Consider the following 27,037-nt stretch of genomic DNA (forward strand, 5'->3'; position numbering starts at 1 on the left):
TCGGCTATTTTTAGGCGACTACAGGCGACTAGGCTGACGCCACATGGTCACCGGGGTGTCGCCTGTATGGTTGTGAGTAGTCGCCCAAAGAGTCGTAGCGTCTTTCTGGTCGCCGCTGGGTTTTCAACATGTTCAAAAATTTTCGGCGACAGTGAGTTGATGCCAATGAGCGTAGCTTGACTTCTGATGTAGGTGCTGTCGTAGGTTGTTGCCACGTGACGTAGGTTGTCGCCAGTGCTGACTTTGGGGAATTCCATTGGCGACTACCTACGTCAACCGCCGACAGGTACAGGCGACTGAATTGTCTTCACTTGTCGCCGACAGGGTTGTTGCTTGTCGTAGCTTGACGCGGGCGGACGTAAGTTGACTTTGGTTGTCGTAGGTTGTCCCTTGTGTGGTCGCCGGTTGTCGGTAGCTTGCCGTAGCTTGACGCCGACTAGGTTGTTGTAGCTTGTCGTAGACATTGTTGTGGGGGGGGGAGGAGGTCCAGTCACCGGTTTTTCGGCGACCTGCAATTACTATGAGTCGCCTAAAAAATTGCCTAAGTGGGACAGGCCCTTGATATTTGACGGCTAAATTGAAAGGAATAGTTTGTTGTCACATGTGACTAAGCACAGTGAAATTCTTTGCTTGCAAACCAATGTATACAAAAAGCGGCCACAGATGAGGGACGGAACTGTAAGCTTGTTCGTAACTCTTGAAGTTTCATTGGCAAACTTTTGAAGGCTTTTAAAATGAAATAGAATTCATGACTTAATGGTTTAAATTTTTAATTTGTCAAAAAAATGATCTCGCTGAGTAGCCGTTCTGTCCATCGAAGCCAAAGTTAAAAAGCATGCTTTTGCTCAGAGCAGCAGTTGGTTTTACCACTCCAGTGGTACTTGGGTGAAAGATTATTCAACATCTTTCCTTGAAAGTGGCATCACAGGTAGATTGGGTGGCTTAAAAGGTTGTGACACATTGGCCTTCATCAGTCAGAGTTTTGAGTATAGAAATTGGGAGGTCGGATTTTGCAGTTATATAAAGACTTTGGTGAGGCTGCATTTAGAGTACTGTGTTCAGTTTTGGGATTCAAGTTATTGGAAAGATGTTGTCAAGCTGGAAAGGGTGCAGAGAAGATTTAGGAGGATGTTGCCTGGACTCGAGGGCCTGAGCTATAGGCAGCGGTTGAGCGGGCTAGGACTCTATTCCTTGGAGCGCAGGAGGATAAGAGGTGATCTTATTGATGTGTACAAAATCACTAGAGGAATAGATTAGGTAAACACATACAAGTCTCTTGCCCAGAGTAGGGGACTTGAGAACCAGAGGACATAGCGTAAAGATTTAATAGGAACCTAAGGGGTTGGTTTATTACACAAAGGGTGGTGGGTGTATGGAACGAGTTGCCAGAGGAGGTAGTTGAGGCAGGGACTATTGCAAAATTTAAGAAACATTTAGAACAGGTACACGGATAGGGTAGGTTTAGAGAGATATGGGTTAAATGCAGGCAGGTGGGACTAGTGTAGATGGGACATATTGGTCGGTGTGGGCAAGTTGGGCTGAAGGGTCTGTTTCCACATTGTATGACTGTATGATAGCTGAGCAAGGTGTGGGGATTACTACATGTGTTAAAGAGAATAGGCAATGTATTTGAACAGGATGTAATAACGAGAAACTGCAGATGCTGGTTTATACCAAAGATAGATGCAAAATGTTGGAGTATCTCAGCAGTTCAGTCAGCATCTTTGGAGAAAATGTATAGGTGATGTTTCGGGTTGGGACCCTTCTTCAGGCTGATTCCCCCCCCCCCCCACTCCCCCCTGCAATCAGACTGAAGAAGGATCCCGACCCAAAACATCACCTATTAATTTTCTCTAGAGATGCTGCACAAATCTTGTCCCCCTCACCTTAAACCTATGTTCTCAATTCCCCTACTCTGGGTAAAAGACTGCATTTACCTGATCTAAACTGTACAACTCCACCCCCTTCTGCCGTGGGGTAGACTGAGACTGACTCTCCCCCTCCCCCCACCGCCACCATGCCCAATCTTTGCACATCCCACTCGTCACTTTAATTTCATGTTTCATGTATTTGGAGTTATTATCACTGTTGGCAGATCAATTTCCCTCCTGGGATGAATAAAGTTCTATTGTATCATGTCGTATACCTCTCATAATAATACCATTGTCCCACATTTAGCTGAAACGAGGTACTATTTTCATGCTTCAAGCACAGGTTGATATTACTCGAAGAAAATACATGATATCCTAAGAAACAAGGCACCAGGTAGTCTCAAGCACACTGGTATTGGCACTGAATTATTCTTCCAACAAGGCGAGTGCTATTGTAAATAACTCGTTCTAAGCTTCCCCCCAGTCTAGTTTCAGTCAAAAACCACTGAATCAAGTACTTGATCAACTAATCTTTATTTTAACAAAACACAATTACAGTTCAACTACTGTACCTATCCCACCGCTGGTTCGATCCTCGTCTCTGCCTGATCAAGCCCTCTAGGCCTCGCTCAGACAGAGACACTCCAGAGGTTCACGCAGTCCCAAGCGCTCTCCCAGAAGATCGACGCGGGACCTCGTGGTAGCGGACTTTTATACGTTCCGGGACCTCGAGGGGCGGAACCACAAGGCGGTGGTCTCTTAATAACCCAATTACAGATATCAATTAACCCCATACATAACAGACATTTCCATAACCCAATAATACAACACCTCACACATTGTATAAGAAAGGAAGCTCTGAAAGGAAGCTAACAAGAAAAAACAATGAAACGTGCCCTGGGATTCAAACAGTTTCTCCAAGGCTCGACAGTTTGACCAATCATCGATTAACAGAATGACCATCTCGCAACATTATGCATACTATTTACAATGCTTTTGCAGCGGTCCAATCAAAATGATGCTTTTAAGGTTCGTTTGCAAAACCGCTATACATGTTATCAATTTAAGAGAAACAGGGAGAACACCTGGACCCCTTACCATCCTGCATATCAGTCTGAGCCTAGACTGGCTGGCGCCAATCAAAGCCTGTAAAGTTCAGCTGACAAGAGTTAAGCAATTCTGACAAGTGTAGGGATCCTCCATTTTATGGTGTCTATAATCTAGCCAATATTAACACCATTATGCCCTATTTTATTTGATTGCAGGGTTGCAATAATTATATTCTGTTCAGGGATGATTTGTCCAGGGGTGACATACCTCACTGGATGTGCGTGCTGCAACTCAGCTCCCCGCGTACAGTTGGTGATGAAAAGAAAGAACAAACTTTGATTGCCAGTGTACATATATCATTTGCTGCCTGATATTATTGGATCAGTGCCCAAACAGACTTCAAATTCTATAGTTTAGAATTTAGAGGAGGAAAGGAATCTTGCTCACGGCAACCCCCCATTAAAATGGAAGCAAAACAGATTTATATGAAGAGGGCAGATTTTGCTGAGGACAGGTCTTCTTATGAATGCATTCCTTTGTGTTACTTCTTAATATTTTTGTGTAATGAATATTATGGGTAAAGTATAATGCCCAAGCAATTTACAATTTAAAGAGCAACCACTGTGTGATTGTCCATTGTTGTATTGTGTCTGCCTTTTATGTCGTACTAATTTGTCATAATCACTCATTTTATTGGCTTGTTTACATGTGGAAAATACCTTTCATGCTGCCAGTCATATTATACTGGCATAAAAAACTATTCACTTGTATTATTTGTGAAAGTTTTATGCAAAGCTTTGATAATTTTTTAGCAGCCACCTTTATCAAATGAATATACTCCTTGTTGTAAAATGGTTTGTGTGTTTTTAGTGATGCAGTGGTGCAGCTGTAGAGAGTTGCTGCCTTACAGCACCAGAGACCCGGGTTCAATTCTAACTACCGGTGCTGAGCTTGCATGTTCTCCCTGAGACCGTGTGGGTTTTCTCTGGGCGCTTTGGTTTCCTCCCACATTCCAAAGACGTATAGGTTTAAGAAGGGACTGCGGATGCTGGAAAAAAATTGAAACTAGACAAAAACTGCTGGAGAAACTGAAGAAGGGTCTCGACCCGAAACGTCGCTTACTCCTTCTCCCCATGGATGCTGCCTCACCCGCTGAGTTTCTCCAGCATTTTTTATGTCTACTTCAGGTTTATAGGTTAATTAGCTTCAGCAAAATTGTACATTTTTGCATTGTAAATTGTTCCTAGTGTGTAGGGTAATGCTAGTGTACGGGGTGATCAGGACTCGGTTGGTGAGGACTCGCTGGGCAGCCGGGCCTGTTTCCACGATGTAAAGAGACTCAAGCCCCTGTCCCACTTTCCTGAGTTACTCACAAATTCTCCCGAGTTTTCCCCTTGATTCAAACTCGGGGAACGTCCGTAGCGAGTCTGTAGGAGTCCGTAGATATTCTGTAGCGGCTCGTAATGCCAGCCAGTACTCGGGGCATCTGGTAAGTCGGGACTTTTTTTCACTATGTTGAAAAATGTCCACAAGTTAAAAAAAATAGCCCCGAGTACTTACGGCTGGCTATTACTGTAATTCCCCAAGTTTGAATCAAGGGGAAAATGCGGGAGAATTTGTTGTAACTCGGGAAAGTGGGACAGGGGCTTAATTCATTACCTATTGTATTCTGTCATGTCCATTTCACCCCTGAGGTTTCAAGATTCTTTGATCGGAGTTTCCCAAGGCACAGCCAGTCACCCCAACAGTCAATGCAAAAGGAAGCAGGTATTCTCAAGGATTGGAAATTATTCTGGTTACTGGAGAAAATTGTTAATTGTCCTAACAATATGCCTTTAAACATTTCATCCAATTATTGCTTATTTCTAATACCTTCTCCTCCTTATATCAGATTGTTCTGATCATCGTGATCTGGAGAAGAGGGAGTAAACTACACTTAACAAGTGCCCTTCTCTCCAATTTCTTGTGCCCTTACAAGGAAAGACCAGGGCTCGAGCTCCATGTTTGGTATAACCAAGGTTCGAAACGAAGCGCATGAATTTTAAGTTTGGGATCTTTCAATTGCATTTGTGAATAAACACCCTGGCATTATTTAATTACTCATCGATGATGAGGGAAGGCAAGGCTCATTAAGTACACCAGTGCCACAGCGTATAGATTGGCTGATTTAAAGCATACTCTTTAGACTGTAGACTCTAGAGACACAAGTGTGGGAAAAGTGCACTTCGGCCCACCGTGTCCGCGCCGGTCAGCGATCGCCCCGTACACTAACACTATCCTACACACGGGACAAATGACAATTTACATGGGCCAATTAACCTATAAACCTGTAGGCAGGAACTGCAGATGGCGGTTTTAACCGAAGATAGACACAAAAAAACTATAGTAACTCAGCGGGACAGGCAGCATCTCTGGCGAGAAGGAATGGGTCTGAAGAATGGCTCTCAATCCGAAATGTCACCCATTCCTTCCCTCCAGAGATGCTGCCTGTCCCGTTGAGTTACTCCAGTTTTCTGTATAACCTATAGACCTGTACGTCTTTGGAATGAGGAGGAAACCGAAGCACCCAGAGGAAACCCATGGGAGAACGTGCAAACTCCGCACAGACAGCACACTAAAACGGAGCCAATTAACCTACAAACCTGTATGTCTTTGGAGTGTGGGAGGAAACCGGAGATCTCGGAGAAAACCCACGATGGTCACGGGGAGAACGTACAAACTCGGTACAGACATAGGAGACCTCTCACGACCATACAGGCGACCCCTGGCGACATGTTGCGGGAGACCTCTCACGACCATAGGAGACCTCTCACGCCCATACAGCCCATGGTCGTGAGAGGTTTCCAAAAAGTCGTAGCGTCTTTCTGGTCGCCGCTGAATTTTAAACATGTTGAAAATTTCGGCGACCGATGACGTGTGCCGGCAGTCGTCTGTAAAGGTCGCGTAAGTGGGACAGGCCCTTTTAAATGTCCTAACTGTCTTAAAACCTCTTTCATGCCGCTATCGTATCTGGCAACTAACATTAGCGACGCATTCCAGGGTCTCGCCACCCTCTCCTTGTCTTCCGTCTCCTTGCCATCTCTGCCGTACCTCCCCACAATGTGAAAGAAATAACTTCATTTGCAGACCGGAGGTGAATATTTTGAGGATATGTCATCGTGTAAGCTTCCAAACCAACAGCAAGAACCACGTCGCCTGAAATCGCAGCTCTGTGTACCTGCCTTGTCTTGTTCATCTCCAGCGAGTCTCTTTTGTTTTTTTTGTCATAGAGTCAAGTGAGTGACTCTCGAGTTAAGATCTTCATTGATTAGATCCTATCGTCTGCGGCGCTCATACTGTAGATACGCCTTATGTTGTTGAAGTTGTTTGTGTTCCTGGCCCTCATAACAATGTGTGTTTGGATGATTCAACGGCAGGATGCCGCCACAGCTGAGTGAGGCTGGTTGCTCTCTACTGCCATCATAACATGATGGGGTTATCTCCACCAGCAAACCGTGACTTCAGGGGCACAAATGTACCGATGGATTGTGCTATGATAACGGATGCCTTGCTTCCCCATGCCGCCAGTGACTAATTAAATAATGATAGATAGACGCAAAAAACTGGAGTAACTCAGCGGGACAGGCAGCATCTATGGAGAGAAGGAATGGGTGACGTTTCAGATCTCGACCCGAAACGTCACCCGTTCCGTCTCTCCAGAGATGCTGCCTGTCCTACTGAGTTACTCCAGCTTTTTGTGTCCATCTTCGGTTTAAACCAGCACCTGCAGAATTTATTTTACATCGTTGGAGGAATGTGGGCTTCACACATCCAGCCACCATTTAGTTGTCCACCACGAGAGAAAATACCAGTGAACGGCCTTCCTGAACTGCTGCGAGGCTCAATGTGCAGATGCACACACGCCGCTGTCAGGACGGGAGATCCTGGAGTTTGACCCAGTGATGGCACATTTTCAAGTTGGTGTGGTGTGTGTGGCTGAGTAGCCAACCTCCAGTGCTTGGTGTTATCTTGTTCTAACTGCCTCTGTCATTCTCAGTGATTGAAGTTCCTGTGGGCTTGGAAGGTGCTGCCAAAGGAACCTTGGTGAGCTTAGTTTTGCTCAGCTTAGTTTAGTCAAGAGTGTTTTATTGTTATATGTCCCAGATAGAACAATGAAATTCTTACTTGCAGCAGCACAACAGAATATGTAAACATAGTACACTGTAAACACTATAATATACATGAAAAACAAAGTTCTGTGTGTGTGTGTATGTGTGTATATATATGTATATGTGTGTGTGTGTGTATATGTGATATATATGTGTGTGTGTGTATATGCACACGCTCGCGTGCTCACGCACAGATATAGATATAGATATACATATACACACACACACACACACATACTCACAGGTGTTTACTTTATTATTGTCGTGTACTGAAGTTGCGTGCTAACCAGTCAGCGTAGACTATACATGGTTGAAATCAAGCCATCCACTGTGTACAGACACAGGATAAAGTGTATAACATTAAGTGTGGTGTATCCTGTACATCAATGACTTCAATAGATCTTGAACAGGCAATTGGGAGGGAACAGTTTACAGAGCTGTGGGGAAATAGCAAGGGGTATGGGGGGGGGGGGGGGGGGGGGGCGGGGGGGTGGAAGGATTCTTCTGTTGGGAGCTGGCGTGATCTCAATGGGCTGAATGGCCCTTTCTGTGCCACAACAATTCTATGATTCTATGAAGAATTCATCATAAATGGATTTCACTTTTGTCCTATCTAGGCTTATGTCATAATTGTAGTTTACTGAGCTGTGTTTGAAGATATGCAGCTAATTATTCCATCTGCAGTGGCCTGTGTTCATCGTACAAAGTGCTGTGGTTTAGCTGATGAATATCTGACTCAAAATAGTGAACGTTTTATTTATTGGTATCAAACAGCTGAATCTGTGAAGCTGAGTTTTGACAAAAATGAAACCAAAATGGGTGGTGTAGCAGTCGAGTTGCTGCCTTACAGCACCAGTAACCCAGGTTTGACCCTGACTATGGGTGCTGTCTGTACGCAGTTTGTACCTTCTCCCTGTGAGTTTTCTCCGGGCGCTTCAGTTTCCACCCACACTACAAAGACGTACCGGTTTGTAGGTTAATTAGCTTCTGGTAATTGTTAAATTGTCCCTGATGTGTAGGATAGTGCGAGTGAACAGGGGGCGATCGCTGGTCGGCGTGGACTCGGTGGGCCGAAGGGCCTGTTTCCACGCTGCATCCCTAAACTAGACTAAAGCAGAATCGCGCAAGGCCCTCAAACTGTCAGCCAGGAGTCCGCACCATTCAATTATACTTTATTGTCACATGGTACCTAGGTGCAGTTAAATGCTTTGTTTTGTATACAAACCGGTAAAAACATGTAGCAGACCTCGCAGTACACAAGTGTCTAGGAAGGAACTGCAGATGTGGTTTAAACTGAAGACGGACGCAGGAAGCTGGAGTAACTCAGTGGGACAGGCAGCATCTCTGGAGAGAAGGAGGGGTGATGTTTCGGGTCAAGACCATCCTTCTAGTGCCGGCAGGTTTTGGCACAGTTGGTCGAACGGGCCTATCTACTGCCTGCCGCCGCCCGTGACAGCAGATCTCCCCCCCCCCCCCCCCCCCCCCCCCAACCTCGCTCTGTGACCCAGCTCTTGGCGGTTGCTCGCAGGTCCCTCCTCGCTCTCGTGGGTCCCATAGCCAGGCCTCCTGGAGGGCCTCGCCCCCCCCCCCCACTCCACATGAACACTCTGAGAGCTCCCTCTGTTCCTGCCACTGCAACTGCTTGTATTTTAATGCGGCTCAATTCTCCTACAAGGAACACACGGTGAAAATAATCACCGCGCAGTCTCGGGACCACTGGAGTACGTCGGTGCTGCACTAAGGCCTCTGGCTTAAGCTCCAGAAGCCTGGACCCATCTCACGACAACACTTGAGAATGTTTAGAAGGATGAGGGGGTGGGACCTCATTGAAACCTAGCAAAATGTGAAAAGCCCGGATAGAGTGGATGTGGAGAGGATGTTTCCACTAGTGGGAGAGTCTAGGACCACAGGCCAAAGCCTCAGAATAAAAGGACGCACCTTTAAAAAGGGGATGAGGAGGAATTTCTTTAGTCAGAGGGTGGTGAATTCATTGTCACAGATGGCTGGGGAGTCCATGTCAATGGGTATTTTTAAGGCGGAGATTAATAAATTTTTAATTAGTACAGGTGTCAGGGATTCTGGGGAGAAGGCAGGAGAATGGGGCTGAGAGGGAAATATGGATCAGTCATGATTGAATGGCGGTGTAGACTTGATGGGTCGAATGGACTAAATCTGCTCCTATAATATATGAACCTATGAAGTGTAAATTCCAGCAATTCAGTAAATCCAGAATTTAAAAAAAAGCCAGAGTGGCCTATCTGAAGGATGAAGCCGCCTTTCTGTCTCCACAAGGCCATCTGGTTCATTCATATCCTTCAGGGGAAGGAGATTTGCTTTCATTAGCTGGTCTGCCCAATGTGTGACCCCCAGATCCACTCCTTACTATCTCGGAACACATTAACGAAGGGCCATAAAACCCATCCTTGCTGCAGGCATCCACATTCACATGGAGAATAGACAAGGAAATGATATAAGAGGAGCCCCATTCACAACAAGCGTGGAGCGGCTAAGAAAATCCCCTTTGTTTTTTTGTCTTTTTACATTAAATCTTTTTCCACAAGCTGGAAAGAGTGCAGAGAAGATTTACGTGGTTGTTGGATAGACACAACACCATCTATTCTTTTACTCCAGAGATACTGCCTGTGCCGCTGAGCTACTCCAGAATTTTGTGTCTGTCTTCAGTATAAACCTGCAATTGCAGTTCCTTCCTACACATTTTATGAGGATGTTTGCATGGACTTGAGGGCTTGAGCTATAGGGTTGGCCAGGCTAGGATTTCATTCCTTGGAGCGCAGGAAGGTGAGGAGGGATCTTATGCATAAAATCATGAGAGGAATACATAGTCTTCTTACCAGGTTAGGAAAATCAAAAACCAGAGGACATAGGTTTAAGGTGAAAAGAGCAAGATTAACTATGAACCTGAGGGGAAACATTTTTACTCAAAGGAAGGTGCAACAAGGAAGTGGCGGCGCTGTGATACAGCTGCGGCTCGCCTGCAGTCTGTCTGTTTTTACTTTTTATGTCGTTTTTTTTGTCTAGTTTAGTAATTTTTTTGGTTATTAGGTGGTGTTATGTGTGTGGGGGGAGGGTGAAACAGAGCTTTCTGTCTCTCCCTTCGGGGGAATGCGACTTTTGTCGTATCCCCCTTCTCTTCCCCCGTCTGCGCTGAGGCCTAATGGCGGAGCTGGCGGCCTCCAACCTGCGACCGACCTCGAGGGTCCGGAGGTAGAGCCAGCCAGGACTCACCAACGCGAGGCTGGCCGTCTTCGAGCTGTGGCGACGTCCGGGGAGCGGCACGACTCGGCGCTCCGGTGAGGGCGGACGGCGCGGGGCTGAGACACTCCTGTGCGGCCGGCACGGCTACCGGCTGGAAGGCGCTCCCGTGGGGGCAGCCCGGTGCGGGGCTGAGACGCTGCCTTGTGGGCGGCCCGGTGCGGAGCGGAGACGGTGCTACGGCGGCTGAGGCGGCGTTCTGGCGGCGGCGACCTGGATCCGGGGCTCGGCCGCGGGCCAATGGAGGACAATGTCGGGAGCTCGCAGGTCACAGGCTGGTGCCTGTTTTCCGGAGCACCCGTTGCAACAGCTGCGGGCAGCTTCGACCACCCCCCGGGCCGCGGAGCTTGATGCCATCGCCCGGTGGGGTATCGCCTCGGCGCAGAGGGAGAAGAGGAGGGAAGAGACAGTAACTCTAAGACTTTTGCCTCCATCACAGTGAGGATGTGTTTGGTGAACTCACTGTGGTGGATGTTAATTTGTGTTTATTGTGTTTTGTTATTATTACATGTATGGCTGCAGGCAACAGCATTTCGTTCAGACCGAAAGGTCTGAATGACAAATAAAGGATTCAATTCAATTCAATTCAATTATATAGAATGGGCTTCCAGAGGAGGTAGTTGAGGCAGATACTATAACAGCATTAAAATACACTTGGACATGTACATGGATAGGAAAGGTTAATGGGCCTAATGCAGGCTATGGGCCTAATGCAGGCAAATTGGCAAGCTTAGAGGGGTATCTTGGTAGGCATGGATGATTTGGGCTGTCGGGCCTTTTTCTGTGCTGAATGACTATGACCTCAATACTTGTGGCCTGGAATATCTGCAACATTTCTCCCTCTCCCCCTCCCCCCTCCCTCTCCCCCTCCCCTTCCCCCCCTCCTCCCCCTCCCCCTCCCCCTCCCCCTCCCCCTCCCCCTCCCCCTCCCCCTCCCCCTCCCCCTCCCCCTCCCCCTCCCCCTCCCCCTCCCCCACACTTTCTCTGTCACTTTCTCACTATCCCCTCCATTAATATGTGTTAATCACATGTTATATTTAAATAAAGAAGTCCGTCACTTCCCCACCCTTGACAAAAACTATTTGCTGCTTCCAGTTGATTATGCAATCACAAAGAGAGTGCTAAATGTTCCACAATAAACAGTTCTCCCTTCTCTTTGAAGCCTTGTTGGCCGATCAATAACTTTATTTAATGAGGTATTTGAAAAACCATTGCAATTAACGTGTCGAATTTCACTACGGCTTACAGCTGTTTCCTAAATGAATCCAGAAATCTTTCTTTGACCAAGCTATTCCAGAAGGTCGCCCTGTGTGAACAAGCTTCCAGAAGCTCGGGCAAGGTTTGCCGTTCCACTGTCATCCTATAATTCCTAGATTTACCTGCCCTGTGCCATTTATCTACAGATTCACACCTGAACTCACACAATTGATTGATTCTCGATTAGTAAGGGTGTCTGGAGATACAGGGGGGGGGGGGGGGGGGCGAAGGCAGGTGAATGGGTTGGTGAGGGAAAGATAGATCAGCCTTTGAATGACGGAGTAGACTTGATGGGCCGAATGGCCTAATTCTGCTCCTGTCACTTATGAACTTATGAACAACATTAGCAATCCTTCAACCTTCTAGTGCATTGCCAATGGCTAACGCAGATGCTGAAATCACCACCAGGGTCCCAGCAATTCCTTCCCCTGCTGCCCATAACATTCCAACACCGATCCCATCAAGCCTTGGGGATCTATCTGCCCTTATGTGTTCCAGGACATCTGACACCTCCACTTTCTGCATACTGACCTGCCCCATACTGATCTACAGATCCCTCCCTGACCTCACCAACCCCCACACCCATTCCCTTGGTGAAAACAGATGAGAAATATTCATTAGCAGACGAAATGTGTGGGAAGGAACTGCAGATGCTGGTTTACACCAAAGATACGACACAAAATGCTGGAGTAACTCAGCGGGACAGGCAGCATCCCTGGATAGAAGGAATGGGTGATGTTTTGGGTCGAGCCTGAAGAAGGGTCTCAACCCGAAACGTCATGCATTCCTTCTATCCAGAGTTGCTCCAGCATTTTGTGTGTATCTTCAGTATGCATTAGGGGGTGGGAGACTGCAACCTTCACGTGGTCCGCCCTGATGAATATTCTGCAGCGTGACTTTAGATAGCTCGGAAAAATGCTGAAAAGCAGGACCTCCAGGGTTGTTATCTCCGGTTTGCTTCCAGTTCCTCGTGCTGGCGAGAGCAGGAACAGGGAGATACGGGACCTGAATGTGTGCTTGAGGAACTGGTGCACGGGGCAGGGATTTAGATTCTTAGATCACTGGGATCTGTTTTGGAGTAAGGGGGAACTGTACAAAAGGGACGGATTGCATCTTAACAGGTGGGGGACCAGCATTCTGGCAGGCAGGTTTGCCACTGCTACACGGGTGGTTTTAAACTGAATAAGGGGGGTGGGATGTCGAATGGGATAGTTGAGGATGGAGTTAAAGGGAAAGGGTTTCTTAAATGTGTGAGCGTAGAGACAGAGGGGTGTAAAATGAAGGTAGAAGCAATAGGTAGCAAGGTGAAAAGTAAAAGTGGCAGGCAGACAAATCCAGGGTAAAAATATAAAAGGACCACTTTTCAACATAATTGTATAAGGGGTAAGAGTGTTGTAAAAACAAGCCTGAAGGCTTTGTGTCTCAATGCAAGGAGCATTCGTAATAAGGTGGATGAGTTGAATGTGCAGATAGCTATTAGTGACTATGATATAGTTGGGATCACGGAGACATGGCTCCAGGGTGACCAAGGCTGGGAGCTGAACATCCAGGGATATTCAATATTCAGAAGGGATAGACAGAAAGGGAAAGGAGGTGGGGTAGCACTGCTGGTTATAGAGCAGATTAACGCAATAGAAAGGAAGGACATTAGCTTGGAGGATGTGGAATCGATATGGGTAGAGCTGCGAATCACTAAGGGACAGAAAACGCTTGTGGGCGTTGTGTACAGGCCACCTAACAGTAGTAGTGGAGTTGGGGATGGCATCAAACAGGAAATTAGAAATGCGTGCAACAAAGGTAAAACAGTTATAATGGGTGACTTCAATCTACATATAGATTGGGTGAATCAACTTGGCAAGGGTGCTGAGGAAGAGGATTTCTTGGAATGTATGCGGGATAGTTTTCTAAACCAACATGTAGAGGAACCAACGAGAGAGCAGGCTATTCTAGATTGGGTATTGAGTCATGAGGAAGGGTTAGTTAGCAGTCTTGTTGTGCGTGGCCCCTTGGACAAGAGTGACCATAATATGGTTGAGTTCTTCATTAGGATGGAGAGTGACATTGTTAATTCAGAAACAAGGGTCCTGAACTTAAAGAAAGGTAACTTTGAGGGTATGAGACGTGAATTGGCCAAGATAAACTGGCAATTGATTCTTAAAGGGTTGATGGTGGATATGCAATGGAAGGCATTTAAAGACTGCATGGATGAACTACAACAATTGTTCATCCCAGTTTGGCAAAAAAATAAATCAGGGAAGGTAGTGCATCCGTGGATAACAAGGGAAATCAGGGATAGTATCAAAACAAAAGATGAAGCGTACAAATTAGCCAGAAAAAGCAGCCTACCAGAGGACTGGGAGGAAAGGAGGACAAAGGGCTTAATTAGGAAAGGGGAAATAGATTATGAAAGAAAACTGGCAGGGAACATAAAAACTGACTGCAAAAGCTTTTATAGATATGTGAAGAGAAAAAGATTAGTTAAAACAAATGTAGGTCCCTTGCAGTCAGAAACAGGTGAATTGATCATGGGGAACAAGGACATGGCAGACCAATTGAATAACTAGATCCTGGAATAGTTCCTGAGGATTGGAGGGTAGCTAATGTAACCCCACTTTTTAAAAAGGGAGGGAGAGAGAAAACGGGGAATTACAGACCAGTTAGTCTAACGTCGGTAATGGGGAAACTGCTAGAATCAGTTATTAAAGATGGGATAGCAGCACATTTGGAAAGTGGTGAAATCATTGGACAAAGTCAGCATGGATTTATGAAAGGTAAATCATGTCTGACGAATCTTATAGAATTTTTCGAGCATGTAACTAGTAGAATGGATAAGGGAGAACCAGTGGATGTGTTATATCTGGACTTTCAGAAGGCTTTCGACAAGGTCCCACATAAGAGATTAGTATACAAACTTAAAGCACACGGCATTGGGGGTTCAGTATTGATGTGGATAGAGAACTGGCTGGCAGACAGGAAGCAAAGAGTAGGAGTAAACGGGTCCTTTTCACAATGACAGGCAGTGACTAGTGGGGTACCGCAAGGCTCAGTGCTGGGACCCCAGCTATTTACGATATATATTAATGATTTGGACGAGGGAATTGAATGCAACATCTCCAAGTTTGCGGATGACACAAAGCTGGGGGACAGTGTTAGCTGTGTGGAGGATGCTAGGAGGCTGCAAGGTGACTTGGATAGGCTGGGTGAGTGGGCAAATGGATGGCAGATGCAGTATAATGTGGATAAATGTGAGGTTATCCACTTTGGTGGCAAAAACAGGAAAGTAGACTATTATCTGAATGGTGGCCGATTAGGAAAGGGGGAGATGCAACGAGACCTGTGTGTCATGGTACACCAGTCATTAAAAGTAGGCATGCAGGTGCAGCAGGCAGTGAAGAAGGCGAATGGTATGTTAGCATTCATAGCAAAAGGATTTGACTAAAGGAGCAGGGAAGTTCTACTGCAGTTGTACAGGGTCTTGGTGAGACCACACCTGGAGTATTGCATACAGTTTTGGTCTCCTAATCTGAGGAAAGACATTCTTTCTATAGAGGGAGTACAGAGAAGGTTCACCAGACTGATTCCTGGGATGTCAGGACTTTCATATGAAGAAAGACTGGATAGACTCGAATGGCCTACTCCTGCACCTATTTTCCATGTTTCTATGTCTATGTTTCTATGTTTCGACGAATGCAATCAACCCGGCGTGCACAATCAAATAAGATCAAAGAGACAAAAGTGCTGGAGAAACTCAGCGGGAGCGGCAGCATCTATGGAGCGAAGGAAATAGGCAACGTTTCGGAGCGAAACTTTGCCTATTTCCTTCGCTCCATAGATGCTGCCGCACCTGTTAGTTTCTCCAGCACTTTTGTCTACCTTCGATTTTCCAGCATCTGCAGTTCCTTCTTGAAGATCAAATAGAACAAATTGTCCTACAACTTTAAGGGCCTGTCCCACTTTCATGACATAATTCACAACCTTTTTTGCTTGTGGACATTTTTCATCAGGCTAGTAAAACGCCCCGACCTACTTGATGCCACGAGTACCTACTGGTTAATGTATGCTACCACGGTGGTATTGTCTATCTGTAGTCTAACATGCTGGTGATATGACCCAGTACAATATGACTTTAGGCCATAGAATGCACCCAAAATTTCCAGGTAGTTATGCCCAGTGTTAGTAATAATGATGCCTCCTGAGCAGTCCATCTACCTCCACAGCTGGAGATGGAATTGGTGGCACCCCAACCAAGTGCACTGGCATCAGTTTGTAGCACCATAGAAGGGTTGCTGATAATGATTGGATTGAAACAAAGCCAAATGTTATCTATCCACCATTTTAGCTCCATTATAGCTTTGATTGGTAGCTTCATTGGTCTGTCAAAATGACCAGCATTGATTTTGAGTGCTTGTATTTTTGCTCTCTGTAAATTTTGGTAATGTAAAGGTCCAAATTGTGTGGCTGGAAAAGCAGCTTCCATTTTGCCAATTACTTTTGCTACCAATCTGATGGACGGTTACTGATGTCAATGAGGTTATTGCAAGCCTCTATTAAGTCTATAGCCTTTCCCTTTGGCAAAGTCACCTACATGTGAACTGAGTCAATGGTGAACCCCAAATAGTCCATAGTAGTGGAAGGCGTTAATTTAGATTTAACTGGATGGATAATAAACCCCAGTTTTTCAAATAATTGTTTTGTGGCTGTTACAGTTTGTTTGGCCAATTCCAAAGTTTTGCCCACAATAAGTATGTCATCTAGATATGCCATGACCATGTGTTTTCGTTTCCGTAGAAACGCTAGGGCTGGTTTCAAAATTTTAGTGAACAGCCTGGGGGCTGATGTTAAACCATTTGGCAGCGCTCTATACTGCCAGTGCTGTCCCATCCAGTTGAATTTTAAGTAACATCTGTGGTCACCTCGTATAGGCACTGAATAGTAAGCATTTTTTAATCGATGCTAGCCATGAAGTAACCTTTGGAAATCAATTGTTTAGCAGTAACAAAGGTTTCCATTTTAAAATGAATATATTGTACAAATGTATTCAATTTGGTCAGATCTATGATGATGCGACAACCACCATCTTTTTTGTTTTTGGTAAAGATATTGGACACGAATTCTAGCGGTTCGTGTTGGGATTTTTCAATTACCCCTTTTGCGTAAGGCCGCTCCAGTTCAGCATGCGCTTCTGATTTTTCTTTACCGGAAAGTACGAACATTCGGTTCGGTATATGTTGAACTGGAGGGCTGTACTTGTGTATAATTCTATTGTATATCCCTGGATACTGCTTAAAATATAAGTATCGGTAGTTAACATACTCCATGCATCCAGAAAGGAGAGTAATCTCCCCCAACCTCCATGCTCCCTGCAATTTGTAGGGAACCAGACCCACCTACCTCCATAGTTACCAGTGGCAGGTTTACTTATTTTTGTAAATCCTTCGTTGATGTTGAGGCGTCGGTGTCTGGGTTTGTGGTTTGGTTGATGTTGGAGGTTTGCGTATCTTCCAAGGAGGCCGGTCTGGGCCATGGCCTAAGAAAGACTCATGTTTGGTGTACCGGACCTTCGAGCTTTCACCAGTCGGTCCTGTTCTACTGGTGGGTGCGTAAGGGTGCTGTCTATGGCCGTGTGTTACAAAGCAGTGCCAGTGCATCCTGTTGGTCCTGCGACATGTCCTTCTCATCCACTGTGCGGGTGAAAGCTGTTATCCCCGCTGTTTAGGAGTTTCCATATACAATTATTTATTACAGGAACATTCAGGGATATACAATTACCCGGTGTCAGGTGTCCTCCAGGTTTTGGCCAGTCTGGTCTGGCTGTATGAAGTTGGACACCATGTCCAGTAGATTTTCACGTTCCTGCACCCCCTGCACACTTGATTTCTGTTCTGCAAACCCCTCTTCAGGATCAGCCCAGAACTGACCCCCAGTACTCCCCTCTGACGAGGGAGAAGCACTGTGCAGCCCTACAAGAGGTGCTGCTGTGGGTTTTACATAGAGCCCACAGTGACTCGACTCCATCTCCCGGAGCCTGTCACGTTGGAGCAAATGCTCCACACACCGCTCCATCCGGCTCCAGCGCTCACGGTCGCTGGCCGCCCACAGCTGCTCAAAGTCGGACTCATCTGAGTCCACGACTTTGATGGTTTTTTGTTTTGCCTTACCGCCCGGCCGCGGAGTGGATCTGGCCGGTGCGGAGGCGACATCGGGCACAGTTGATCCCATTATAGGTGATTCAAGTGCCGCTGGCCGCTGCTGGCCCACCAGCTTTGTCGCAGCCCTCGTTGGCTTCTTCGACTTTTCCATGCTCCCTACCTGTAATCAGCATGGGAAAACACAAAAAGACCACAGAGTACTTTTACCTGCAGGTCCTGGGTTTAAATTGTCGCTACGGGGGAACGTCGTTCCACCCCGCCTCCTGCCGTTTTCGACTTGTCAAAGTCGACGGCCCCATTCTGAATAGTCTCCCGCCCGGCCGTGGTGTTCTGTCCGGCGCGGGACCAAAAGTCGGCACAGCTGATCCCACTTACGGGGCTTGTACCTTCAGCTGCTCCTGGCTCCCGCAACTTCGTGGTCCTCCCCAGCCAGCTTCACTCGCAGCACTTGTGGACACTATTTTGTCCAGCTTCCCCCCCTGTGTAAAAACAGCGCGGGGACAAAAACTACCGCAGAGTAAATCACTTACCTGCAGGTCGCGGTTTCAAACTTACCGCTGCGGGGGAACGCTCCACCCCGCCTGTCGTTTTGCAAGCGTGAAAGCGATATATGACACGCATGCGTCCTGGCGGGGTTCTTCACATAGTCACTCACGTGACTCCGAAGTAAAATCACACGTCTAATTGAACTTCTGAGGAAGAAATGCATAAAGTCTTTGGGGAAACAACTGTGAAGTTGAAAGTCTTGAGATTTGTTTTGAATTGTAAAGAATGCAATTAAGGCCGTACTTCCATTACACCCCAGTCACACTGCTGCGGCCTGCCATGTGGTGATTTATTAAACAGCTCAAATAATGATGTGCTTGTCGCTGCATCAGATAAAGAAAAATGACAACTTGAATTACAAATCACGACGTCATTGGTCCTTCATGATTTCATTGTGAGTGGTGGATTAATTAAGATTCCAACCTTATGTTTGTCCTAACCTAAGGTTTGGCAGAGTTTGGCACAGTGGTACAGTAGCTGCCTTACAATGGGGATCGACGCTGACTATGGCTGTCTGTCTGCACGTTTGCCTGTGACTGCGTTTTCTCCAGGTGCTCTGGGCTCTTCCCACATTCCGAAGTCGTGCAGGCTTATAGGTTATTTGGCTTTCATAAATTGTCCCTAGTGTGTAGGATGCAAAACTGGGAGAACATAGAACTAGTGTACGGGGCGATCGTTGGTTAGCGTGGACTCGGTGGGCTGAAAGGTCTGTTTCCACACTGTATCTCTCAACTAAACTAAAGGCATTAGATGTCTACACGAGGATGTTGCCAGGATTCACGAGGATGTTGCCAGGACTAGAGGGTGTGAGCTATATGGAGAGGTTGAGTAGGCTGGGTCTCTATTCCAAGGAGTGCAGGAGGATGAGGGGGATCTTATAGAGGTGTACAAAATCATGAGGAATCGATCAGGTAGATGTACAGTCTCTTGCCCAGAGTAGGGGAATCGATGATCAGAGGACATGGGTTTAAGGTGAAGGTGAAAAGATTTAATAGGAATCTGAGGGGTAACTTTTTCACACAAAGGGTGGTGGAACAAGCTGCCAGACCCACTGAATTACTCCAGCATTTTGTGTCTATCAGTGGTTATGAACATACTTTTTAGCTTCAATTTGTGTTGTATTTGTTTGATGTGACGAGGCCTTTGATCTGAAATGTCAGTGTTTCTGTTTCCACAGAAGCTGCCTGACCTGCAGTGTGTTTGTGATATTTTCTGTGTCTGATTCAATGCGGTACTGAGGGTAGGGATTTGGATCAGACCAGTGTGCCGAAGATGATGTCTGATTAAACGAATCCCCTCTGCCTGATCCCTACGCCCCCCCCCCCCCCCCCCCCCCCCCCATTGACACCGCATCCATGTGTCTACCTTCGTGCCTCTGATCCAAATCCCTCCTCTTCCCTCAGAGTGGTTCTGAGGGAATGCTGCACTGCTGCAGATGCAGTCTATGCAGGAAGGAACTGCAGATGCTGGTTTTTACACCGAAGATAGACACAAAATGCTGGAGTAACTCAGCGGGTCAGTGAGTCTGACGAAGGATCCCGACCCGAAACGTCATCTAATCCTTTTCTGCAGACACAGTATGTTGAGTGAGATAATAAACTAAACCTTAAATCACTGGTTAAAATTTCTTAAAAGGGCCTTTTGAAAGAGTCCAGGGAACTTCTGCTTAACATCTTAGTCAATTTTTACTTGCTCAGTCAAAGTTACTGAAATAAATGAACTAGATTTATTGCATTGCTGCTTGTAGGAGTTAGCTGTGTGATATTCAGTTACCCATTTGCTGCAATACAACAAAGGATGCGTCAAATACTTCATTGCCTCCAAGTTGAGGTCTTGAAGGAGCTGGAGGAACAGTAACCCATTCTCCACTTGGGTGGCTTATAACCCAACAGTGTGAGCATTGTATTCTCCAATTTAAAGTAATGCCCTCCCCAACCCACTAATTTCCTCGTACGCCCCCGCCCGCTGATCACCCTGGTGGGCATCCGTTAAGTTTAATTTAGAGATACAGTGCGGAAACAGGCCACTCGGCCCACTGAGTCCATGCCACCCAGCGATCCCCCACACATTAACACTATCCTACACACACTAGGGACAATTTATAACTACACCAAGCCAATTAGCCTACAAACCTGTACATCTTTGGAATGTGAGAGAAAACCGGAGTTCCCGGAGAAAAACCATGCGGGTCATGGAGAGAATGTACAAATGCCGTACAGACGGCACCCGTAATCAGGATTGAACCTGGGTCTCTGGCATTTTAAGGCAGCAACTCTACTGCTGCGCCACCGTGCGGCCCAATTTTCTCCCACTATCTCCCCCCCCCCCCCCCCCCCCAGGCACCCTGCTCGTATCCCATCATTCATGCAGTCATTCCCACCCCCTTACCATCATTTCCATTTTATACCCCCTTGTTCTCCTTCCCCCCCCCCCCCTCTCCTTCCACCTATAAACCTCCATCTAGCATTCCATTTCACTCCTCTTCTTATCCGACACCCTTTTGTCTCCTTTTCACCTGCACTCTCTTGTCACTTACTTCACCCATCTGCCAAACCTCTCCTGCATCCACCTATCACTTGTCAGTCTTGGGCCTGCCGCCCCCACCTCTCTTTTCCAGCTTTCTCTCTGCTACTACTATCAGTCTTCACCCGGAAGGTCACTTGCCCATTTCCTCCACAGATGTTTCCCGAACCACTGAGTTCCATCGAGTGTTTTGCTCAAGATTCCAACATCTATAGTTTCTTTGCATCACCATCTTTTCTTTTACATCAGTCTTTATTGGCCTGGAATGATGTTACTCTGAGAAATAACATTCCAATGACGAACTATAGTCCAGTTTGGTTTAGTTCATTGTCACATGTACCAAAGGTACAGTGAAAAGCTTTTATTCCGTGCTAACCAATGAGCAGAAAGACTATACATGATTACAATCGAGCCGTCCACTGTGTACAGATACATGATGAATGGAATGACGTTTAGTGCAAGATAAAGTCCTGTAAAGTGATTAAAGATAGTCCGAGGGTCTCCAGTGAGGTAGATAGTAGCTCAGGACTGCTCTCGGGTTGTTGTTAGGATGGTTCTGATACCTGATAACAGCTTTAAAGAAACTGTCCCTGAATCTGGAGGTGTGCGTTTTCACACACATCTGTACCTCTTGCCTGATGGGAGAGGGAAGAAGAGGGAGAGACCAGGGGTGAGACTGATCCTTGATTATTCTGGCGGCCTTGCCGAGGCAGCATGAACTGTCAATGGAAGTGAGCTTGGATTGTGTGATGGTTATTGGCAGTTTGTGCAAGAGCCTTTCATGCATTGGAAATATGAAGCAATTTATAATGTTGGATGTTTATTTAAGTTTAATAAATGAACGCTCTGTTTACCATCCTCTGTGATATCGCTCAAGGGGAAACTTTGTCTGGCAAACATACTGATCCACACACCATGGTATTAATGCATACTTGTGAAACAGCATAAATACTAAATTTGGCACTGGAGCTCGATTGTTCAGACAAACGGGCAGGTGTGCCAAGAGATATTAGAGTGCCTGTCTCCTTTTTAGGACATCTTGAAGTAGATTTCTTAGACTGCAGCGTAGAAACAGGCCCTTCGGCCTACCAGGTCCGCGCCAACCAGCGATCACCCCGTACACTCCCATTGTTCTACACACTAGGTACAATTTACAATTTACAGAAGCCAGTTAACGTATTTGTACACTTAGTAGTTTAGTTTAGTTTAATTTAGTTTAGTTTAATTTACAGATACTGCATGGAAACAGGCCCTTCAGCCCACCGTGTCAATGCCAGCCATTGATCACACGTTCACACTAGTTCTACGCTATCCCACTTTCCCGACACACTAGGGACAATTTTTTAGAGGCAAATTAAACTAGAGACACACACGCCCTTGGAATGTTGGAGGAAACCTGAGCACCTAGAGGAAACCCACACGATCACTGGGAGAACGTGAAAACTCCACGCACACAGCACCCAAAGTCAGGATCTAACTTGGGTCGCTGGCGTTTTGAGGCAGCGGCTCTACCGGCCTTGCCACTGTGCTGGCCTCGTTTTTGTTAAAGATATTTCTTAGAAAGACAACGCACATGACTATTGGATTTCACACACTGTTATTCATACCTGTCACTTCAATGTGTCGTGTCATTTGAAGTTACATGCAATAAACACAGCATATTGCCATGATTTCCTAGCCTTAACTCTATTGCAAGACTACCCTACTTTGTGTAAAACCATTTCCTGTTCAGTTAAGTTAATAATTGTCATTAATTTCTTGACCAAAATGTAAACTCGAGCTTTATTCAACTGTCGTGAATGAAGTTGTGCTGGAGTAACTCAGCGGGCCAGGCAGCATCTCTGGAGAATGTGGTCGGAACCCTTCTTCAGACAACTTAATGCCATAAGATATTCTAGATCTACACAAGAAAGTTGAAGAGGCCCTGGTTTAGCATCTTATGTGTGAGGTATTCCCTCTGCAGTATTCCTCAATATTACATTGATGGGGCAACTTGGATAATGCAGTGGGTATTGGCCGGGACTTTGAATCCATAATCTTCTGATAAGGAGAGCAAAGGACACCACAGAGGCGAGGCTGGCAATCCAAGAGGCCACTTTGAAATGATGTGACTCCAGGGCTGAACAGAGGACAACAATGGATAGGCAAAGAAACAGAGAGATCTTGATAGAGTGGATGTGGAGAGGATGTTTCCACTAGTGGGAGAGTCTAAGACCAGAGGGCACAGCCACAGAATAAAAGGACGTACCTTGAGAATGGAGATGAGGAGGAAGCTCTTCAACCAGAGGGTGGTGAATCTGTGGAATTCATTGCCACAGTTGATTGTGGAGGCCAGGTCATTGGGTATTTTTAAAGCGGAGATCGATAGATTCTTGATTAGTAAGGCAGGCAATAATTACAGGGGTAAAGGCAGGAGAATGGGGCTGAGAGAAAACAAATAGCAGCCGTGATTGAATGATGGAGTAAATTTGATGGGCTGAATGGCCTAATTCTGCGTCTATGTCTTATGATGTCCCTGCTCTTATATTCTATACCACCGTTGATGAAGGCAAGCAGCCCATGTGGTTTCTTGGCTCCCCTGTCTACCTGTACTGCCACTTTCAGAAATGAATGGGCATGCACACCAATGTTCATCTATAAATCACTACCCCCTAGCACCCGACTGTTTACTGTCAACGTTCTCCCCTTTCTAGACCTCACTAAATGCATCGCTGCACATGTCAGGATTAAATTCCATCTCCAGTTGCTCCACCCGACATTTCTAACTGATCGCTATCATGCAGAAACCGAACACATCTCTCCACACTACACCACCGCCAATCTTGCTGTCATGTGCGAGCTTACTAATCATACTTCCTGCAGTCACATGCAAGACATTAATGTACATCGGTGACATCTCGGGTCCCAGCAACAATCCTGTGGTACACCACTGGCCACAAACCTCCAATCAAGAAAGCAACCCCCCGCCACCACCCACCTTGCCTTCAGTTACAGCCTCAAAATCCAACTAGTGTCTTTAGTTACGGTTTAGTTTTACTTTTAGCGATCATAATAAGTGACAGGAGTGGAATTAGATCATTCGGCCCATCAAGTTTACTCCACCATTCACTCATGGCTGATCTATCTCTCCCTCCTAACCCCATTCTCCTGCCTTCTCCCCGTAACCCCTGACACCTGTGGGTTATGCAGCATGGAGACAGGCCCTTCGGCCCTCCGAGTCCACGATAACCATCGATCACCCGTTCACCAGCTCTGTGTTATCCCATTTTTTCATCATACGCACTCAGGGCCATTTACAGAAGCCAATTAACCTACAAACCTGCACGTCAAACCTGAACGTGCAAACTCCGTACAGACAGCAACCTGGGTCTCTGATCTTGTGGGGCAGCAACTCGACCAGCTGCTCCATTGTGCTGCACTTGGTCTTTATTGCTTCAGCAGTTTAATAATAGGTAGAATGGATGGGGAAGGTGCAGTAATTCGTTAAATGTGAGGTTTTGAACTAAGATTTCAGCATTACTCCACAGAAGCACAATTTATTTAGGTTGGGTAACAGAAATTTAAAATTCACGTCAGGACTAAAACTTTTGAGATACAGAGTAAAGATTTGGGCTTACATGTGAAAAAAGTTAACTAAATGAACACAAAATGTGAAAGAAAAAAAACCATTTTGATTGATTGAATTGATTTAAACGCACAGCATGGAAACAGGCCCTTCGGCCCGCCGAGTCCACACTGACCATTGATCACCCGTTCACACCTGTTCTATGTTATCCCATTTTTGCATCCACTCCCTACACATTAAGGACAATTTATAGAGGCCAATTAACCTGCACGCGTGCACGTCTTTGGGATTTGGGAGGAAACCAGAGCACCTGGAGAAGACCCATGCAGTCGGGGGGAGAACATGCACCCGAGGTCAGGATGGACCACAGGTCCATGGTGGTGTGAGGCAGCAGCTCTACCAGCTGCACCACTCTGCTGAAAACGTCAATGCCTCTTATATGGCAGTGAAGTCTCCTCGTCAGTGACTCCCCCCACCCCCCATCTCCCTTGAATGTTCCATCTCCTCATCGAATGTAGAACATTGCAGCACAGGAACAGGCTCTTTGGTCCGCGATGCCCATGCCGAACCTGATGCCAAGATAGACACAAAATGCTGGAGTAACCCAGCGGGTGAGGCAGCATCTATGGAGAGAAGGTCTCGACCCGAAACTTCACCCATTCCATCTCTCCATAGATGCTGCCTCACCCTCTGAGTTACTCCAGCATTGTGTGCCTACCGTCGATTTTATCCAACATCTGCAGTTCTTTCGTCCACACTTGATGCCAAGATAAATTTATCATCTCTTCAAGACTTGTTCTGGGTTTCTCTTCCTTGGCTCTTGGCCTGAGGGGGTTTCTAGGCTGGAATTTCAGGCTCCTGTTGTGGAAGATTTCCAGCTCTTCGGGCACTCTCAGAGTTGGCTGCAGGACGCTGAGCCAAGTAAAAGGAAGTGGTAGGAAGAAGGAGGCTGGGGAGAGGGGACGTACCAGTGGAGAACAGCCTCCACACGAGGGCGATTAATAGACTCGGCTGGGTGACATCAAGGGGATTTAACTTGATGGTAAACATAATATGAAAGCGAGGAGCAGTGAGATAAGGTGCAGCTGCTTGGGGCAATGTTCTTGTGCCATGGAGCAGCAGTTACTTGAGAAGGTGCTTAATACCACAAAAATCTCCAACCTGCTCAAAGTGTTTACACAATTAAATACAACAAAGTGAGATCAGAATGATGTGGGCCGTTTAAATCTGAATCCAATTAAAATTTGTAAGTGAGAAATGTAAACAATAAAACCACAAAGGGTTCCGACCCGAAACGTCACCCATCCTTTTCCTCCGGAGATGTTGCCTGTCCCACTGAGTTACTCCAGCACTTTGTGTCCATCTTTGGCATACACCAGCATCTGCAGTTCCTTCCTACACAATTCTTCGAACAACTTGGCTCGCTTTGATTCTGCTGACAAAATGGGTGGCACGGTGGCGAAGTGGTAGAGTTGCTGCCTCACAATGCCAGCGGCCCAGGTTCGATCCTGGCTGTGGGTGTTGTCTGTACGGAATTTGTACGTTCTCCCGGTGACCACGTGGGTTTTCTCCGGGTGCTCCGATTTCCCCCCCACATTCCAAAGACCTGCAGGTTTGTAGGTTAATTGGCCACTCTAAATTGTCCCTGCTGTGTAGGATAGAACTAGTGTACGGGTGATCGCTAGTCGGCACGGACTCGGTGGGCCGAAGAGCCCACTTTGACACTGTATCTCTAATACTAAAACCATAAAAAACTGCTCAGAGCTAATGAATCTATTTCAGGAACCTGTGAATGCAATTGTTTAGAGTTTTAGGTCCCCAGATACAAACTCCTTCAGCAGCTTTTTGAGCTGGTTATCAATCTTCTGTCCTTTGAATTTAGTTTGGAGATACAGCATGTTCACAAAAGTTGTATATTATCCCTCTTTCATACACACACTGGAGCCAATTTGCAGAAGCCAATTAACCTACAAACCCGCACGTCTTTGAGATGTAGTGGGAAACCAGAGCACACGGAGAAAACCCACACGGTCACTGGGAGAACATACACACTCTGTACAGATAACACCAGAGGTCAGGATCGAACCCGGGCCTCTGATGCCACCGTGCAGCCCTTAATAGTTTAACCCACTTTGATCGCAATGGTGTCAATAATAACATTAAAACACAAACATGTGAGAGGCATTCAGAGGCAGAGCCATCAACACACCTTCCCCTGTGCCCAGTTAAGCAAAAGAGCTGAGGTGCTGGAAGAGACTTAACGGATACGGAAACGTCCTTTAGATCTAGGCTGCGCTTGGTAGCAAGACACAATTCCAGCGGGGTTCAACGCTCCTGACTCAACTTCAGTGGAGAAAATCCAGAGTTAATTTTTCAGGCAACCTTTTGAATAGCTTGGTAGTTTTTTTCTATTTTGGCTGAGTTTTGCTGCAGTTTCCAAAGCTCCCAGCCGGACCACTCAAATGCCAAAAATGTCAAAGTTATGCCAGGTGCTGTTGCCAAATTGGATTTTTGGTCTTTAATAACAGAGGTGGAAATTATGTGGCTTCTATCAGGAATCACTCTGCTGTTTGCAATAGGGATCTATTGCATTGATAAACATTAACTATTTATGTCAAGTATCAAGGGTCGCACGGTGGCGCAGTGGTAGAGCTG

General features: G+C 46.3%; 1 protein-coding gene and 1 long non-coding RNA gene across 2 annotated transcripts in view; both read left to right on the plus strand.

Moving 5' to 3' along the window:
* The window catches only part of LOC116985617 (septin-9-like), a 318,348-nt gene that overhangs the window by 44,107 nt on the left and 247,204 nt on the right, over positions 1-27,037 (plus strand). The window lies entirely within an intron of this gene.
* LOC116985623 lies at positions 39-6,143 on the plus strand. The gene is made up of 3 exons (XR_004415315.1): positions 39-79; positions 1,545-1,549; positions 5,745-6,143. It is a non-coding gene; the product is annotated as an uncharacterized LOC116985623 (long non-coding RNA).

Source organism: Amblyraja radiata, chromosome 22 (assembly GCF_010909765.2).
Source record: "Amblyraja radiata isolate CabotCenter1 chromosome 22, sAmbRad1.1.pri, whole genome shotgun sequence".
Taxonomy (NCBI): Eukaryota; Metazoa; Chordata; class Chondrichthyes; order Rajiformes; family Rajidae; genus Amblyraja; species Amblyraja radiata.